The sequence below is a fragment of the Carassius carassius genome, chromosome 32 (assembly GCF_963082965.1).
Source record: "Carassius carassius chromosome 32, fCarCar2.1, whole genome shotgun sequence".
Taxonomy (NCBI): domain Eukaryota; kingdom Metazoa; phylum Chordata; class Actinopteri; order Cypriniformes; family Cyprinidae; genus Carassius; species Carassius carassius.
This window is the reverse complement of record NC_081786.1, coordinates 23,698,660-23,704,659: the sequence shown is the minus strand read 5'-3', so window position 1 is coordinate 23,704,659 and position 6,000 is coordinate 23,698,660.

Genomic DNA, 6,000 nt, shown 5'->3' with positions numbered 1-6,000 from the left:
TTTAACCTGTTATCATTTGCTCAGTAAAAAAAAAAACCTGTGGAAATTCCACCTGTGTCTTTGTGTGCACTGACAATGTGAGCTGATGCTGCTATAGAATTATTTTGTAAAGGAAATGAGAAGAAGAGTACCTACTTTAATTTTAAAAATTGAGAAATACTCTCAATACGCTCTGTCAGTTTGCTGGCCAGCACTCACAAAGACGCAGCAGATTAAATTAATACTTATAACTATCCGAAAATGATTAGATCACAGGAACACACAGCATGAACACCAATCAAACAATATATTAATGAGAATCGACAAAAAATAACTCAAACATAGGCATTATACAGTATTTGTAAGGTACCAACAAAGGAAACAAGAGACACAGGTGAAATGAATTAATAACGAAGGGGAACCAGGACAGTATGATAAATAATGAGAGGCAGGAACATGGGAAACAAAGGATACTAGTTTAAATTAAACAAAAGGAATCCAGTAAATTGAACATAATTTTTATGTGTGTGTGTGTGTGTGTGTGTGTGTGTGTGTGTGTGTGTGTGTGTGTGTGTGTGTGTGTGTGTGCGTGTGTGTGTGTGTGTGCGTGTGTGTACGTGTGTGCGTGTGTGTGTGTGTGTGTGTGACTATATATATATATATATACAGTACAGACCAAAGGTTTGGACACACCTTCTCATTCAAAGAGTTTTCTTTATTTTCATGAATATGAAAATTGTAGAGTCACACTGAAGGCATCAAGGGCTATTTGACCAAGAAGGAGAGTGATGGGGTGCTGCGCCAGATGACCTGGCCTCCACAGTCACCGGACCTGAACCCAATCGAGATGGTTTAGGGGTGAGCTGGACCGCAGACAGAAGGCAAAAGGGCCAACAAGTGCTAAGCATCTCTCGGGGAACTCCTTCAAGACTGTTTAAGACCATTTCAGGTGACTACCTCTTGAAGCTCATCAAGAGAATGCCAAGAGTGTGCAAAGCAGTAATCAAAGCAAAAGGTGGCTACTTTGAAGAACCTAGAATATGACATATTTTTAGTTGTTTCACACTTTTTTGTTATGTATATAATTCCACATGTGTTAATTCATAATTTTGATGCCTTCAGTATGAATCTACAATTTTCATAGTCATGAAAATAAAGAAAACTCTTTGAATGAGAAGGTGTGTCCAAACTTTTGGTCTGTACTGTATATATACACACACACACACACACATACATAAGCTTAATTATTTGGCATCTACTGATAATTCAATTAATCATTTGTAAATTATCATCAGTTGAAATATAGTTGTCTATTATCAATTGGTATAATGTTAATAATGGAGTGGCTAACTAATAAAAAAACATGGCAGTCTGTCATGGATCATAACAGAAATGTAATCAAAATAAATTAAATGCAACTAGAAATGCAACAAGTTTATTACAGCATTTTAAATATACAAATCATGATTGTGAGAATATGAGACTGAGTTCATTTCCTAAAAGTTTCCTTTTTATAATATTCAAATTCTAATTTGTTTCAAATTTTGTATCATAAGTTTTATTATTATTATTATTATTTATTTTTTGTTAACATAGTTTCAATATTGCAGTGTAGTACATCACCAGCAGGTTTGTTATGTCGAATAAAAATAAATATGCTGTCACATTCACTTGATGTGTATAACAATAATCTACCTGCATAGCTGATTTATATTAAAATCCTAAAAAGGATTATAAGGATTCTCTTTGAAGCATTACAGTGCTTACATCTTGGATGTGTTTTAATGTTTTTACTAAACAGATGTTGTCAAAGCTTCCCAAGTGCTCTTGGCTTCAGGCAAAGCTTGAAAGCAACTAAGACATTTATAAATTCAAATGTGTGCATATTCATGTAGTCTCTTAGGCTCACATGTTTGCTTACTCTGGACAGAAGAGGTTGAACTGGTGCAACCGGTAAATTAAGCCGGGAGTTTTCAATCCTGTGTTGTACTATCAAGTTATGCATTCAGTGTGAGGTTTCATGGTTCAGAGATTTTTACAAAAAAACAAGTTTGTAAATCTGTCTCGCCATCTTTCAGGGAAATACTCAGTGGTACACTTGGAATGCATCAAATATCACTTTCTGATTAAGATAGTAAGTGGCTTCTTTTGAAATTTGCTCAGCGTGTGCATTTGTTCAAGTCCAAACAGGAGTCCAGAGTTTAGGCGCCAAATAGGAAAAGAATCTGCCGCCCGCAGTTGATTTTGATATTCTAGGTATTATCAAATTGCCTGAGTTTTGAGAACCTAGCGGACGTAGAGGATTATAATGTAAAAGGAGCTCATTCAAATACTGAGGTGCTAAACCATTCAAGGCTTTATAAGTAATAAGCAATATTTTAAAATCTATACGATATGGATGTGGTACTGCATACATATAATACTATACTTCTAATCAATTTCATGTAATGGCTGAAGCATCTTAGGATTCTTTCTGTGTTGCTTCAAGAAAGCAACTACATTTGTGTTTTTATTTTCTTTCTTTTACCGTATTTTTTTGGACTATAAGTCGCACCTGAGTATGAGTCGCATCAGTCCAAAAATATGTCATAATGAGGAAAAAAACATATATAAGTCGCACTGGACTATAAGTCGCATTTATTTAGAACCAAGCACCAAGAGAAAACATTACCGTCTACAGCCACGAGAGGGCGATCTATGCTGCTCAGTGTAGTCGACAGGAGCACTGAGAAGCATAGAGTGCCCTCTCGCGGCTGTAGACGGTAATTTTTTTCTCTTGGTTCATGTCTCTTAGTTAATTTCTCTTGGTTCATGTCAAATTAATTTTGATAAATAAGTCGCACCTGACTATAAGTCAGGCTGACCAGCCAAACTATGAAAAAAAGTGCGACTTATAGTCCGGAAAATACGGTATATATATTTATTGTTCATTCATTAATCAATTCATTTATACATTTATTATTCCTTTTATTATTCTATTTAATCATATTTATAATAATAATTTGAACAATTTATATACTAATTTCATTGATTTATTCATTGATTAGTTGCATATTATTTATTTGTTTGTTTAGTCTTACGATTGTGTTGTTTCAAGGGATATTTGTGTTCATGAGTGCAATAATATCTCAATTTCAAGGTTTTTAACATCACAGGATTATGTTGTGAAGTTGTAATTTTACTTTTCTATTGCTTGTGGTATAATAACATTTGTTGGATTTGTGCTGGTCAGATGAAGTCTGAGCACTGAAACTCTGCTCCTTTTTTATCATTGATACTTCACCTTTTACTTCATGTCAGGATACTCTCAAAGGAACACTTATGCAACTGGATGAGGATGAAAAGGCCTCCAAATAGTGTTTTTGACAGTGCGTGGCCTTTGAGTCAAAAACCATGGCATGCAGGGATAAATTGGAACAACTTACAAATGTGTCTCTATGTGAAAAAAGGCAGAGGAGATGTTTATTTACTTGGAAGGTCTCAGCCCACCCACACTCGATTCATCAGTAGTGCAATCAGTGCTCAGGTCTGTGTTTCTTACAGTGCACAACTCCTCAAAACCATCCAGAAACCTTCACCTCACGCTTACTGAAGAAAAAAACAAATGGTGGGGGAGGGGGTTGTTTGGGTCCTGCATACCCCATAACACCCCAAAAATAATAATAATTCTAGGTTCCCTGGTTTTTCAATAAAACTGTAATACTTAAAATTAAGTTTTGATTGCTGTCTTCAATTTTGACCATCTTGTTACACCGTATTTTATTACAGTGTTGCTCAGTATAACCAGTCTATCCAAAGCAACTTACAAATGAGGACAATGGAAGCAATCAAAATCAACAAAAGAACAATGATATGTAAGTGCTATAACAAGTCTAAGTAAGCTTAATTCAGCACATGTAGCAATATATATAATAGAAAAATAATAGAGCTTGCTAGTGTTACAGGCAATAGAGAGTGCTAGAGATAGAGTGTCAAATAAAGATGGAGGAGATTTGTTTATAGCTGATTCTTGAACATGTCTAAGTACATGTCTGTAAAGCACAGTGGTCAACTCCTGTTGTGTTTATTTGTGCTGTATAAATGAATGAAATAAAATGAATGAATGAAATTTTTGTTCATGAAATGAAAGTCACTGGTAACCTAAACAGCTTAGTTACCAACAGTCTTCAAAATACCTTAATTTATGCTGTGCAAATTAAAGTAAGTCATTCAGGCTTGAAACAATGAGGGTGAGTAAATGATGATAGAATGTATTTATTTATTTTTGGTGAACTATCCCTTTAATGTTTTTATATATTATTTTAATACATTAAATCATACTCTTGAAACTAAACCAGCAGGTGCCGGTAAATGTCTTCATTCAAATGGCTGTTTCATTCAGGAATAAAGTAAACGGCAGACTTTATGAATGGGCCATTGAATCATTGGTTCACACGATTCATTCAAAACGCGGATTCATTTAGAAACTAAACAGTAGTAAATACTGCTGTGTTGCTCATAGATGCACAACAGTTATGCCATGGTGTTATAGGTAATATTTTTTGTTGGCAAAATAGAATAAAAACACACAATATTGTTTTTAACCCTGGAGAACCCACGGGGTCAAATTTAGCCGCTGTTAATTGCTGCTACCAAAAATGAACAAACAAAAAAAAATTGTCAAATTTAACTTCAAAAGCCCAGAGTGCCACTTCTGACCCCTGCATAGAGACACCTAGTGGATCAATATTGAACTCACAAGTGCCAGAGTGGTAGTAACAAGATGGCTGACCACATGCTGTTTTGTTGAGCTGGAAACCTTCCAAAACAAAATCGTCTTCTCAGCAAACCAACGGCTGGTAAAATTTTGTATTTTTTGTTAATCTATTTAGTATTAGCTTGCAGAATGCCTAGAAGTAAGTTTTATATTGTTTTTGGATAAATTAGCGACTCTGACCTAGTTCAAAAAACGATGGGCCAAAAATGACCCTCTGGGTGTATGGGTTAAAAAAAATGTCGGGTCAAAAATGACCCTTTGGTTCTTTGAGTGACTTTGATGGAGAATGGTGACAGTCCTGTTTTTGGCTAAAGCCTTGAAATAATTTCATTTGTATAATATATTTTAATAAGTAACCTCAGTAGTACAGGGCCAGAGACTAATAAAGTTGTATATCTTTTCATGGAGTATGGCCGCTCCCTTTTCAGGACAGGGAAAGCAACCGAGAAAGATCACTCTAACCCCCAATTTCCACCAGATGCGTAACGGCTGCGTTCCGAGTCCGGCGATCCGCAGCCCTCCGGCCCAGATACGCAGAGCTTCTATTTTTGCCGGATGCCGGAGCGCTCCGCAGCACTACAGGGCAGAGTACGCAGGACAGGAAGTCGAGTGACAAAACAGAACAGCCAGAAACAAAATAAAAGATCCGTTTAATTTTCAAAATAAAATACACCGCGCTCATATTTCCCTACACTACACCTTGAAAACGTCATAATGGGCGGAGACAGGCTTGTTGAAGTTTTAACCCCGTTGACACAATGCATGAAGAAATTAAAAGAGAAAAGAAAAGAGTTCTATCCTATACTCCTTCGGATGGAAAACTGTTCCTGGTTTGGTAGTTCTGTTTATAGAAACTACATATCGCGCGATCACACCAGAATTCGCGAGATTACATGGGGCATCGTGACGTCAGCTGTCAGTCATGACCGCAGCCGTTACGCAACAAATACGGACCTGGTGGGTATTGACGGACGACGGAACACGGAGCTGTCACGCAGCGGAGCCGTTACGCATCTGGTGGAAATTGGGGGTAAGACAGGTATTGGAGCAACTTGAAGCTGATGATAGTGACGTTGGCCCTGAATTGGACAGCGATAGCGATTCTGATGAATTGTTTCAACTGCATGAAAGTGATGGTGCTGAATCTTCTGCCCAAGACAGTGACTCGTCCAATGACTTGTCCATTGATGAAGATGTGCCATTTGCCGAGACTGCTAGCCCACAGATGGAGCCAAATCGTGCCGCAAAAACTTACAGTTGGCATA